The sequence below is a fragment of the Oryctolagus cuniculus genome, chromosome 10, assembly GCF_964237555.1.
Source record: "Oryctolagus cuniculus chromosome 10, mOryCun1.1, whole genome shotgun sequence".
Classification (NCBI taxonomy): Eukaryota; Metazoa; Chordata; class Mammalia; order Lagomorpha; family Leporidae; genus Oryctolagus; species Oryctolagus cuniculus.
Genome location: NC_091441.1, coordinates 21996792 through 22011561, shown reverse-complemented (window position 1 = coordinate 22011561; position 14770 = coordinate 21996792).

The following is a 14770-nucleotide window of genomic DNA, read 5'->3' as shown; positions in this document are numbered from 1 at the left end:
AGGTTCCTTTGTCTGCTTTCCTCCCATCGATGCAAACAAGGCTGTATACTTCTGCAGAAGATACAAGAAGAACTGGCTCTGGGGACTGTATGCCTAGATGGGGCAGGGAAATAGGGAACTGGTGACTTCTCACCCTAACAGTCAGCTCCCAGACAGCTGATCCACATCCTTTTGCCAAGAAATATCAGATCATTTTTCTGAAAGACATTCTCCCTTAATACTACCTTCTTTCTTTACAAACATTAATGATTTTTTTGTTAGTCAACTGTCAGTGGCTATTTCTTTTGAGTCGTTTTTGTCAATACCTCTCAGGTCAAAACAATCTGTCCATTCCCATTCACCTTCTTGACTTCTTCCTACCCACTTAACAAAATGACTGTTCAGGAACAAGAACAAAGCAGGACGAAGCCTATCCAGTTTACACTCAACCTTTATCTTATGATTACTCTGTAGTAGCCTGAGCTTCCCAGCCTTGATAATTAGGCAATGACAATCAAGAGTCTCAAATCATATGTAGCAATCAGTTATCTCTGACAGCCTCCATCTTCCTATCAAAGATGTCACCATTTGTCTGGTCCTAGGAAACTCAATGCCTGCTTTTCTCTTGAGGGCCACCTGCAGAGTTTCTCACATGGAAAGGTGGTTAACTTGTGATAGCAAATGCTGGTAAAAATGGTGAGGCTCACAGGGTAAGGACCACCTGTCATCCCTTATTAGATATCTCACACTGCGGATCTGTTACATTAAAGGGGCATGCAATTACTTATATCAAATAGCTGAATTATAATTAAATGCTATTTAGAATATTCATATACCATTGTACCTATTATAAGGAAACATAAATAATGGCACCAAGACAGGTTCATTATAGAATTAGCTTATTTCTAACACACCTGGTCAGTTTATCTTAAGCAGAGGTCTTGCCAGAACAACCCACACGCACAGCTCCTTTTCCACCTCAGCCCTGCTGAGAACCCCATTCCAGGTAGATGGAAAGAGCAGCCTCATGCTCACCACTGACTGGTGGAGGGTGGATCTCAGGGCAGAGGACTAATAGCTACTGCAGGCTTTGGCCCAAAAACAAAGATAAACTAAACTAATCATTCATGAAAAGCTAAAGTTTCTCTGAAAGATTTTACTTTATTCCAAAAAAAATTTTTTTTCAAAAGAAGCTGAAAGGACCCTAAAACTATTTTCCCGAATATCAATGTCAGATCAAAATCCCTTAGGATAAACTAGAAGTGAGGAATAAAGCCCTTGCCATGCTCAGGTCTGGTCTTCTAATTCATTTCCTGAAATAATGTCTTTCCAGAAGGGTTCAGCCAACACTTGAACCCTCTACTCTGAATTCCTGGAACACAGGTTGCTTGTACCATTTATTGTGGACCTCTCTTGTACCACTATGTGGAGGTGTTACTTACCTCTTCTACTGATATTTGACTTTCAGATATCTTGACTATCATTCCCAGCAAAACTATAAGGTTGTAAGGTTGACACTTTGTCTTTGTGATTCTGGTTCATGCACAGAACTATCACAAAGCAAGCAGGTGAACCATAAATACCTGTTGCTTCAATAGAAAATATTGGTATGGGAAATCTCAACATCAAGAGGAATTTTACATAGCAAATATTGTTGCCAAATAAATGGAGATCAGGTCATTGAATGCGAGGCAGTCCGAAAGGTATACACCAAAGCATATTATAACTCACTTTTGATTTCTTTCCAGTGTCCTCAGAAACAGAAAAACTCAGGCTGAAAGCACTGAAAAGTCAGCAGAGGAGACCAATGTAAGCTCATGACCACTATTATCCAGAGTGTTTTCATGACAGACATTTTTGAAGTCCAATCAAAACAGGTGGACATTACTTTTCTGAAGGGTGCATGACCCACACTGCTGTTTACTCTCTCAGTATTCAGAATATAAAAGGACCACAATTGGACTCCATGTAAATTGATGTGCTAGAAACAAGAAGAAAACTGCACTGATTTTTGTAGAATCTACTTGGTATTTCCAGGGTGGGCTTATTAGTACTGAACATGAAAATAAAATATTAAACAGCAATGAGTCCAATGCAACAGCTTTCAATAACCTCCAAGTTCAGGAAGAAAACCTTAGACAATGAACTTTTAGACCATTTTAGACCATTTGAACTTCACTTAAATCCTTCATGTCAATTACCTGGCCAAGCTGTCAGCACATTAATAATTGCACATGTAAGTGGAAATTCCTCATATATTAGTAACATCATCCCTTTACTTCCCCAAACTCCATACATCTACACAATGAGGACCTGCAGCCTAGACCATAAGCTTCACTCACTGCCCTACCCCAGATAAACCTGACAGGTGATGGGACTGAGTGGAAAGATCTAGACTTCTAGATCTCTATTCTTTGCTATCTGTAAGAGGTTGTTAGGTGACATCTAATTTTCTGATCTGAACTAGGAATTATAATAAATCTTCATGGTGTATTCTGAAGTCCCAAAAGATACTTAGTAGGTTTCATCTCCCATTTTGGTCTGGCCCTCTCACTGGGAGCTGGACCCCAATGGCCACCACTGGATGGGATCCTACTCTAAGTCATTAAAACCACCAGGAATCAAGGAAATCCATTGTCCGGGCTCCAAATGTAACCCCTGCCTGACAATTCTTGCTGGCATTCTCTACCCATCAGATTGGACCTACTTCAGTGTTGGAGGTAAGTGTAGATGTAGGTCAAAATCACCATATCACTTTGAGGAATTACAATCTGAGATCCTAACCAATGTCACCCTATTCCCAGCCAATTCTATCTTAACTTCCTTTGCCACCAGTCCCTGTTGAAGTTCCAGGCTATCTCCTTGTCCAGTCTTTAATGAGATTTCAGTTTTAAAGGATGGATCTGCCTAAACTGCGTTCTGCTGCTGCTACTCAACAGTGCTTGTTGAAACTAAGAAAGTCATGTTTCCCTTGCATCATTTGATTCAAAGTCTTAATGTGTTTTATAACATTCTTTTTGTTGCACCAAAAGCCCTATGCAGAAAAAAATATAAATACTATATAAAGAGGAAAAAAATCTATGCAAGGAATCATCTAAATTATAATTAGGAGGAACTATAAAAAACTTAGCTACCAGGTTAAATAGAAATTCATGAAGCAAATGTTACAGGTTTGAAATCAATCTCCTATGTTGGTTGAGACAATCTCCTTAATCTCTTTGTGCCTCACTTTCCCTGCCATTAAAGAAGAGTTCAATGATCATATTATGAGGATTATATAAATTAATATGTCAAAATGCCTGGAATAGTGTTTGCTGTTTCTAACTGGCAGGGCTGAGTTGCCAGAAGGTATTGTCATCTGATGGTCTTCAGTAGATTTAGATGGGAAGATTTTTTAAAAAATTATTTATATAAGGTTAATAAATTTCATGTATTTCACATACACAGATTTAAGAACATAATGATATTTGCCACCCTATCTTCCCTTCCTCCTATGTTTCCACCCTCCTCCTCCTTCCTTTCTTATTCTTAATTTTTACATTGACATACTCTCAGTTTATTTTATAATCACAAGTTTAACCCTCCACTAAATAAAGAATTCAACAGTAATTAAGTACAAAAACAACTGTTGCTCAAGAATATAGACAAGGACTGCAAACAATAATCAAATCTCAAAACGTCAGTTTCGCTCATATACATTACATGCTTTTGTGCTCTGTATATTAGTTACCACAAATCAGGAAAAACATACGATATTTGTCTTTTTGGGATGAGCTTACTTCACTAAGCATAATAGCTTCCAATTGCATCCATTTTGTTGCAAAAGATGTGATTTTATATTTTTTTTACAGCTGAGTAGTATTCCATAGTGTGTGTGTATATATATATATATATATTTTTTTTTCTTTATCCAGTCATCAGTTGATGGACATTTGGATTGATGCCATATCTTAGCTATTGTGAATTGAGCTGCAATAAACACAGGGGTACAGATACATGCTGATTTCATTTCATTTGGGTAAATTTCCAGGAGTGGGATGGCTGAGTCATATAGTAGATCTATTCTCAGATTTCTGAGGAATCTCCATACTGGCTTCCATAATGATTGTACTAGTTTAGATTCCCACCAATACTGGATTAGGGTAACTTTTTCTCCTCACCAGCATTTATTTATTTATTTTGAATGATAGCTGGAGTGACACAAAACCTCATTGTGTTTTTTATTTGCATTTCCCTGGTGGCTGGTGATCCTAAGAATTTTTCATGTGTCTGTTGGCCATTTGAATTTCATACACTGAAAAATGCCTGTTCATGTTGCTTGCCCATTTCTTAACTGGATTGTTTGTTTTGTTGTTGATGATTTTCTTGAGCTTGTTATATATTTTGGATAGTAATCCTTTATCAGTTGCATAGTTTGCAAATATTTTCTCCCATTCTGTCGGTTGCCTCTTCACTTTGTTGAGTGCTTCCTTTGCAGTGCAGAACCTTCTTAGCTTGATACAATCCCATTTGAATATTTTTGTTTTTATTGTCTGTGCTTCTGAGGTTTTTTGAAGAAGTCTTTGACTATGTCAATGTCTTACAGAGTTTCAAAATGTTTTCCTCTAATAATTTAATAATTTCATGGTATTAGGTCATAGATTTAGATCCTTGATCCATTTAGACTTGATTTTTGTATAAAATCTAAGGTAGGGATCTTGTTTCATATTTCTGCATGCATAAATCCAGTTTTTCCAGTTGCTGAAGAGACTGTCATTTCTCAAAATGTGTGCTATAAAAAATTATAAGTAGTGTATGACAATAAGTTGAATTGTGTCCCCTTGAAATTCATGTGTGCAATTTCTAGTCCCTAGTACTTCAGTGTGGTTTATTTGAGAAGAGAGCCATTTCTGATATAATTAGTTAAGATTATGTTGTTCCCTAATCTACTGGTATCCTTATAGCAAGGGGAAATTTGGACATAGACACAAGGAGATGCTATTTTGAGTGATGTGCCTTCTAATATAGGAACACCAAAGATTGCCAGCAAGTAAGAAACTACAAGAGAATTGTGGAACAGCTCAGAAGGAACCAAGCTTGTGGACATGTTGAGTACCAATGTTTGGCCTCTACACTGTGAGACAGTAATTCTTTTTTAAGCCATTGATCTTGTGGTACTGTCTTAGTAGCCTTAGCAATGAAATACAAGTACAGATTGGGATGTCAGTTTTAGTTGCAGCCAGTCCAATTCAGAATTGCTTATTGAACTCATCAGGACTACTGTGATAGGTGTTGAGAGGGAACAAAGCTGTGTAATGCACATTCCAGGGGTCTGAACACTAATACTCTAACTGAATAGGCAAGTGGGCACATATGTATGGACTATTCAATGTATAATCAATGCCCCAAAGCGACCAGACAATCCACCTCACAGGAGTTCAGAACAAGACAGCCAGGAAAGGATCCATCTGGAAATATCATAAAGGCATTGTAACACGGGATGGAAATGGTTAAATTCCTGCAGAATTCTTGGAAGTCAAGAAATCCATGGCCCAGGATCCTGGATGCCCCCTTTCAGACTGTCTCTAATTCTTCCTGCTTTTTTCTTAGCACACCCTTTGGGGCGTATCTTTTTGATGCTAGTCATTCCCATACAAGTGTGAAAAATTCCTCTCCTTTTGTTCCTTCAACTGTCTTTGCAGAAGAAGCTTGGCAGCGACATTCACATTAGCTTTACAAATGTTGTTTGGAAACCCAAGCAGAGCCATTGCTTTCTCAGATGGTTGGGAACTTGGTACTCTAAGTGATTTTTTTAAAATCCCTCTTGTGGGGTCATGCTGCTCAGATACACAGAGTGGGGAAAGAAATATGAGTGAGAGAACTCCTGCCCCCTCCTCCTACCATAGAAGCATGTAGCTTTCTGAGGAAAGCACCAATGGCACAACAAACAAACAAATAAATAATAAATATTCTTTCACTAAAATGATAAGTCTCACTTCAGTAAGCAACACATTATGCACCATACTGGTATAATAAAGCACACATCCCCTTGAATCATTCCCACTAATACAATGTATCAGTGCTCATATGATTACACTTTTACAGCCTGTTAGCAAAAACACATACAATTGTAAAGTGCTGCTAATGCAATGTGACAGAATACTGTTATTACAAGAAGGAGTTGTCAGCGCAGAGCAATTGATTTTTCTTCATCTCCTTCCTACTTCTGCCCATCCTCCCCCCTCCACCTCTCCTGAAGATGTTTATTATGTACTCTGGGTGCAGTCCTTTTTCTGAATCAATTCTGATATAGTGTAGGGGAAGGAATACAAAGACAAGCACAGTTAACACTATTCCACACACTCTGAGGGGAAAAGAGACTTCTTCGGGGGATATTTTCATCCTGAAGTCTTAACTAAAACTTCAAGAATCAGAGACCACTTTCCCCAGCAAGATCTGGTCTTTTTTTTCCAGTATGCCATGACTGTATTTATTTTCTCTTTCCTTCCTTTCATAAAATAAAAATCTAGATGGCTTTAAAATATTAGGGCTTTTACATGTATGCTTATTCCCATCTATGAATTTTGAAGCAGAACAAAGGGAAGAATTAAGGAAATGTAGAAAGCCAAGGATCAAAATGATTTGGTTATTTCTTGGTCATTATTTTTCTTACAAAGATTTACTAAACAAGGATGTCTTTCTAGAAATGACAAGAAGTCCTTGGCCAGCTCCAGCAATTAGAATTGTAGAATCATAGGATTGTACTATTGATGGAAGATAGAGATCACTGGATCCAAGGTAGTCATTCTGCAGATAATAAAATCCAAGTGCCAAAAGTTGGGAAATGCATGTGGTCTCATCACTAGTGATAGGGATGAATCTGGAAGCCAGATTTTCATTGCTGTACAATGCTGTTGCTTTAAATGCAACACATATGAGTAGGTGCTAGTAAAGTATCACATGGTTCTTAATACTTAGCTTTTTCTGTTTCTTAGTTACAGTAGAGGAGTTCCATTTGCCAATGTAGGTGCAAATAAAATAGAAGTCCATGTAAATTGTCCCATGGTCTTCTGAAGAACAGGTTTCCTAAGGAAACATTAAAACATCCTGGATTATAGATTCCATCTTAGGATGTTTCACCTTTCCAGAGTAACAAAAAGGCCTGTTTATCCTCTACCCTATTTAAATGTAAAATTCCCACATCTTCCTTTCTGCAACCCATGTCATTAAATGGATGTATCCGTTGTTAGTACATAAATCAATGCTGATTTTTCATCTTCTGCTCAGTGGGATCTGATTATAAAGTGCTCCTCAATATCCAAGAGTCATATTAACTGAGGGTTACATCAAGGTCCCCAAACAGTATTGCTTATTCATAATAGAAAGTTAAGCCTCTGTCAGTTGGTTTTTGAGCCACTGAAAAAATTTTATCTGTTGTTCTGGTTAGACTTTACATTTTTTAAACATCCATTGCAGAGTCTGATTTTATTCTTGGAGATTGTGTAAGTTCACATATGTAAAAATAGGAGTTAGATGTTGATTTTGTTCAACGGTCTTTGGATTTGGGCTCGTGATGTCAAGTAGCAAATATTCAGGGGTGGGAAGCATTTAATTGAGCTCCCAAACTATCTGCTATGAAGAGGGACTTGTAAATACAACCTCTACTTGGGAAGATAATTCTCCCTAATGGCTCCTTACCCTTGAAATGCTTGCACTGAGGGTTAAAGTCAGAAAGGAAAGCATGGTGCACCCCACAACACAATTTAGTGCAGCAAACACTGGAAGCCAGGAAGATCCCTTTGTCTCTCAATACCTCATCTTTGGTATTCTCCTTCTTCCTTTTCACACCATTTTGGGACCCCTTTCTGAAAAACTGAAACCTGCCTCCCTTCCTCCCTTCGGTATTCCTGGGTTTCTTCCTTCCATATCACAAATTTCAGCTGCTGTCTTTCCCTGGTCCATAGGTCTACCAATTCATCTAAGTTTTTAGGTAGAAAACACCAGTTTTTACCTTAAAATGGCAATTTTCAACAGATCAACTTAATTCTAATGGGTAACAACTAGGAACTGCTTCTCTGGCTTTTTTTTTTTTTTTCGTTTTCTTTTTTAGCTTCTTTATACAAAAAGCTTAAGAAACACATGTCTCTAGCAGGCCCAGCTGATATGTGTTTGACTGATATAAGGGGACTGTGACACTTCCAGAAATCCCACTAGACATCCAGCCACTCCACACCCTAATTTTGCAACCGACGAAGGGATGGGACAAAGAAGGACTTTTTCTTCTTGCATATTCCAGTTCAGTTCAACTCATTATATTCCCCAAACTTCTATAGATAACATGCACAGCACTAAATACTATGAGAAAAGATAAAAAAAAAAAAGAGTAAGAAACAATCTGGAGTGCCCATAAACTCTTGTTCTGTGTAGGGGACAGATTCAGACACAGGTGTGCCAGGTGCTACAGCAGAGCTACCACAAAAATATATCCAAAGCCAGAGTGAAGAAGTAAACTCCTATTCAGTACCAGTTAAGGCAACACAGAACAGGAGTTTCACCCTGGGCCCCTACAGGAGGTAAGAATAGGTGGAATGTCAGAACTTGGGTATTCAGCAAGAAGCAGACAGTATCAACAAGCAAGCAAGTTTCCCTCCAGGAACTAGTTAAAGTGGTTATGGCATCCCTAGCGAAGAGCATCATCTCCCACTGTTAGGTTGGGGCATGTAAGTTGAAGGAAGACTTGGGGAGGATGCCACGCATATAATCACTTGAATCTCTACATGCTCAAGTCTGGAGCACTTTCACTAACCAGCTGTGATCTCCAGAACTGTAGATAAAATGACGAATGAAATGTGGGGCAATAATAGGAGGTACAGGCAAAGTTGGTGATTTTAATATATCTCTTTGTAGGCAGACAGGCCCTAACCTGACAAAAAGAAAATATAAATAACCAACATAAAAAAAGATAAAAATCAAATGATTACTGAAGCAGCAGTTCTTTATAAAATGACTGGTAATGACTTTTGATAAAGAAACCACATTTTGATACAGCTGACAGGACAATTTGCCACTGAGGCAGTGGGGAGAAATGTAGCAGCTGATTCTAAAAGCAGGCAAATCCTAAGTTAATTTTCCAGTCAAGGAAACTGTTCATTTAGTGTTCAAGGCCGAATGAAAACATGTTTTTAACTGCTGGGAAGAGGAGAGTATAGCTCAATGTAATCTTGAAGAATGTGGTAGGTTATCACTAGCTAGCTCCCTTTCCACGTACCTAGGGGTTATGATACCCTTCCATCGCCTACCCGCACCCTCCTGTGTTCCTCAGCCTGAGAGGTTCTTCAGCCATACTGCTTCTCAGGCTTAATAGACTGAGATATTAACATGCCAGGGACAAGAGTTCATTTAAAATACCCCAGATGGGACTGTGGCTGCTGCTATGGTACAGCAGGTTAAGCCACTGCCTGCCAGTGCTGGCATCTCATATGAGTGCCAGTTCAAGTCCCAGCTGCTCCACTTCCAATCCAGCTCCCTGCTAATGCATCTTGGAAAGCACCAGAGGATGCCCCAAGTAATTGGGCCCATGCACCTAGGTGGGAGACCTGGACAACGTGCCTGGCTCGTGGCTTCAGCCTGACCCAGTCCTGGCCATTGTGGTCACTTGGGGAGTGAACTAGTGGGTGGAGGATTCTGTGTGTCTCTCCTCTCCCTCTTCTCCCTCTCCCTCTCCCCTCTCTCTCAGCTCTTCATTCCAAATAAATAAATCTTTAAAACAATAACCCAGATTTACCTCCTCTCAGTGGTACAACCCTGACAGATGTTACAGTTTGTTAAAGGGTTCCCATCAGGATTGAGTCTCAGTTTCCCCTGTCTTTAATGCATTTATTAATGTACTTTTTATTGGCTTTCCTCACTCTGTCTCGATTTCTCACCTCACTCCCTTTCTGGACTTCCCATGTCACCTCCCAAATCAACTACACAGACCCAAATTATTTTTTGGTTTCAGGAGTAGTTCAGGGAAAGGGGAGGAACCAAACCTTCTGTACAGGCTGATGTATCAATGAACAGCTAGTTATTGAGTGTCTCTTACATAAATACAGTACCTTAAACTGTCTTACAGTTTAAGTCCTCAATTGTAAGAAACTAACAATCTAGGTGATTCAGTAAAATGCAGATTCACCAAATAATTAAAGTAGATAGTATGTGACGAGCACAAAACAAACCATCCTAGGATAACTGGGAAGGGCACGAGTTTGGTATACAAAGTAGAAGAGGAAAGATAACTTTATTGGAATTACACATGCAGACATATATTATCGCTGGGAATTTTTTTTTTTTTTGACAGGCAGAGTGGACAGTGAGGGAGAGACAGAGAGAAAGGTCTTCCTTTACCGTTGGTTCACCCTCCAATGGCCGCTGCAGCCGGTGCACTGCAGCTGTACCGCGCTGATCTGAAGCCAGGAGCCAGGTGCTTCTCCTGGTCTCCCATGCGGGTGCAGGGCCCAAGGAGTTGGGCCATCCTCCACTGCAGTCCCGGGTCAGAGCAGAGAGCTGGACTGGAAGAGGGACAACCAGGACAGAATCCGGCGCACCAACCGGGATTAGACCCCGGTGCGCCGGCGCTGCAGGCAGAGGATTAGCCTATTGAGCTGCAGCGCCGGCCAATCGCTGAGAATTTCTGCAATAAACAAACCTATTAAAATATGAATAACAGTATTCCCAAACACTTCTGATCCTGGAAAGTTTCATGTAACATCTTATAAAACTAATGTTCAATGGAACACACTCTGAGAAATGCTGTCTTAGAAATCAAGCTTTGGCATCTAATGCTAGAACCCAATGCCTTCTCCAGTTTAGCTTTGAGTTTCTCTACCTCCATCCCCACTGGCCAGCTCAGATGTGAGGTAACCCATGGCTTGAAGCCACTTTGGATGAATCCAACAGATAGAGAAGTCTTCCAAGATATTTGAGCTTTGCTGTATGATATGAAGATGGACATGTATCTTCATAACATCTACAGCATTCAAAACCCTAGAAACAATAAGAAGTTGGCAAGCATTTATTCTATTCTGTAGAGCTCTAACTGCCTTAGAGAGAAAGTGATCAGTTAGTTCTCCATGAGAATACATCCAGCTAGCTGCTATTTTCTGTAATAGATGAAGTACAATCTCAATGACTGGGCTCAAAGCCTTGGTAAACTTTTGTAAATCACTTCACTTTTCTGCACTTCTGTGCCTCGCCTGTCAGATGTATTTGCTTCATGGGCTACTGTGAGTATACAGTGAAATAACACATTTCAGGAGCTTACCATCATTTCTGGCCCATAACAAGAGCTCAACATTTGTTAGCTGCCCAGTAATTACTAACACCATTGGCATCAATATTATCACTACTTGATTTCATTTTAGCCTGATTTTCTCTCCCTTGTAACCAAATTCACCTTGACTAAAATATACTCCCAACTTTGGTACCCCATGATGTCAAAATAATGCATAGATGAGCCAAGACACAACACAAACAAGTTCCTAGAACACTTGAAATTCTTCAAAAGGAAATTATAGCCACTGACATCACTTTGAAAAATCCAGATTCAATCCATGAAATGAATTCTACAGATAACTTTTCAGAAGAGAAATTGTTGCAAAAATGAAACAGACTTTTATGAATTTTTTCAGGGGATTTTGTGTCTTCATGACTTTTTTCTCATCCTTTTCTCATTTTATTGCATATAATTGTGAGGAAGCATAGCGTCACTGCCTGAGTCTGCTAGTATAATCTTATGGATATATATGGATGAGCCCTAATATCAAAATATCTGGATGATCTAAATAAATAAGATTGGATCTTGGTGGGAAAGTCTTTCTCCCTCAAGCTTCTTTCCTCCTCTTCTTCTTTCCTGTCTTCATCCCCCTAACTCTCTTCCCTTTCTCCTTCTCTCCCACAATCCTCTACTTCCCTCTCCCCCCCCCACATTCTCATTCTTTCCAATTCTCTGTGCATCTTGTTCAGATTCTCTATTCCTTCTCCCCCCTCCCTTTTCCCCACCCTCAGTGTGTAGTTCACGTCTCTCTGTGTGTGTATGTATGTCTTTCTGACTCTTCCTTCTGTCTCTCTTTTTCCATATGTTTCTTTTTTTCTTTGTCTCCGTCCTTATTTTTCTCAATCAAGAGTCCCAGATGGAACCAGAATCTCTCTCACATTGCCCTCCAAGAGAGGATTTCCTGATGTAAATGATATGTGCCCCATTTAATATTGCTGACAGCCTAATGTGTGACACAGTATCAGCAGACTTCACGGAAGGGGTTTGGAGGTATGGGGTGGGGGACAACCCTCTCAAATGACTGCAAATGCTGAGGCAGTTGAACAAAGGAAATTAAGCCAGTTGCATCCAACAGACTTCAAAACCCACCCACAAACCTTCTCTGCCTCCTCCTCCATCAGCAGATCTTCACACGTTCGCTAATACCAGCTGGTTCATACACTTCAGAAGTATCACCCTTGCCAGTTATTGAAAGTGAGACTTGAAATGTGGGTTAGATCCACTCTGGTCTTTAGCCAATCTTTCCATTTCTCCCTGGATTTTCCCTACCTGGAAAACCTTCATACTTCACATTCATCACAGGAGGAAAATTACTGCTGCAACCAGCATAAGTGAGGGGGGAGGGAGATTGGATGAATTTAGCCCCAAAACAGAGACATTCTGTTTGAAAAGCATGTAAAGGAAGCAGAGGACATTGCTAGTCTTATTGCTGGTGTCTGATAACAGAGGAAACATGTGCTCCACAAATACATAGAAATATCTGATACTCATATTTGTGCACTATTTCCTTGGCAAAGAGATCAAAGAATTTGAGGTCAACCATCTAACACACACAGTACATCCTGAAAGTGTACATAAGTCTAATCTCTAACCAATAGCAAGCTGGGCAGCTAGGGGTATAAGATACAGTTAGTATCTTGCCTCTCCTACCTCCTGTCTTACAGAAACAGAGTTGATCAATGAGATGGAATTGGACAAATTCTAAGCAGTGAAGCTTGCTAGTGGCACCTACTTCATTGGTTTTAGAAACCCAAGTCTTACAAACACACACACATACACAATTCCGTGGTTGCCCAGACCCTGTCCCAACCAGCTCCCCATATTCCAGCTGCAGGTTGCCATCCAAACAAGCCTAATATTTCATTTGATTCCTGTCTCCTCTCTTAACAACGACCACTTGTTGTTAGAATTTCATTTCTTTAGGGTCTGGCTGTTGCTTCCCTAAAAGTAGCCTGGTTGATCTGGACTAAAGTAATCCACAAGAAAACTGAATGGGGGAAAAATGTTTCCCTTTGTAAAAGAGTTCATTCAATACAATAATGCACTACTGAACAATGAAAATCTAAGACGACTCAAATAGTGAGCATTTAAGCATCAAGGCTGGGAGAGAGCAGAACCATTGAGGGAAGAGGAGCTGCCTGTTCCTCCTTGAAAGATGAACTGTGCATGTGCCTTGAGATTCTACATCCTTCCTGTTGAATTTCTCTACTTCCTCCTGTACTGATTGATATACAAAAGTCTCAAATGTGTGTGCTCTTGGTTGCTAGTTTTTCGATTACAAGCACAAATTCTCATGCAGACATCCACTAGAGAACAGATGATCACTAAAAAAAAGAATTGTATTTGAAGCAACCCCATCTTACTACTAATGTTAAAGATTCAGGTGTTCCAAGGGTTTTGTTCCAAGTTGATATTACCTGCAAATCAAGCCTAAAATTTGAGAATCATTAATAGTGTTCTTCAGGACTCCAAAGGACACCACTTTAGATTATACCTCTAGTGTCTTGGGCCAAAAGGCCAGTTTGAAACTTCCAGAAGAAAAGAAGAGAGTTTAAAACAGAAAAAGTTAAGGAGAATTGCCAAGGATATAGTTTCTGGTTAAATTTAAAAAGAAAAATAGAGGTGGGTTTCTGATGCAATAAATCACTAGGAATGCCCACATCCCATATCAGAGTGTCTGGTTCAAGTCCCAGCTCTGCATCCAATTCCAGTTTTTAGCTTGTATACAACCTGAGAGGCAGCAGGTAATGACTCAAGTACTTGGGTCCCTATCACCCATGCAGGAGACCCTTACTGAGTTCCAGGCTCCTTTGGCCTGGCCATGTCACACCTGTTGCAGTCATTTGGGGATATGAACCAGTAGATGGAAGATTGTCTCTCTTACTCTTCCTCCCTGTCTGTCTGTCTCTCTCTTCACTTTCAAATAAATAAAAATTTAAGAAAAGAAGCAATTATTAGGTTAATAAACATAAAAGCTCATTGAATCTTATATGTATTGAAAGTGATTATTTGGGCCGGCGCTGCAGCTCACTAGGCTAATCCTCCGCCTGCGGCGCTGGCACACCAGGTTCTAGTCCCGGTTGGGGTGCAGGATTCTGTCCCAGTTGCTCCTCTTCCAGTCCAGCTCTCTGCTACGGCCTGGGAAGGCAGTGGTGGATGGCCCAAGTGCTTGGGCCCTGCACCCGCGTGGGAGACCAGGAGGAGGCACCTGGCTCCTGGCTTCGGATTGCCACAGCACACCAGCCGTAGCGACCATTTAGGGGGTGAACTAATGGAAGGAAGACCTATCTCTCTGTCTCTCTCTCTCACTGTCTAACTCTTCCTGTCAAAAAAAAAGTGATTATTTGAACATTTAGTAACTATTCACTGATTGCTCACCATGTGGCAAACATGGTACTACATAGAGAGAACTCTAAAGTTAAACAGACACAATGGTCCCTAATCTCACAGAGATCATTACTGTCTTCCTGGAAAGGCAGGCAGCCAAGCATATGTAAG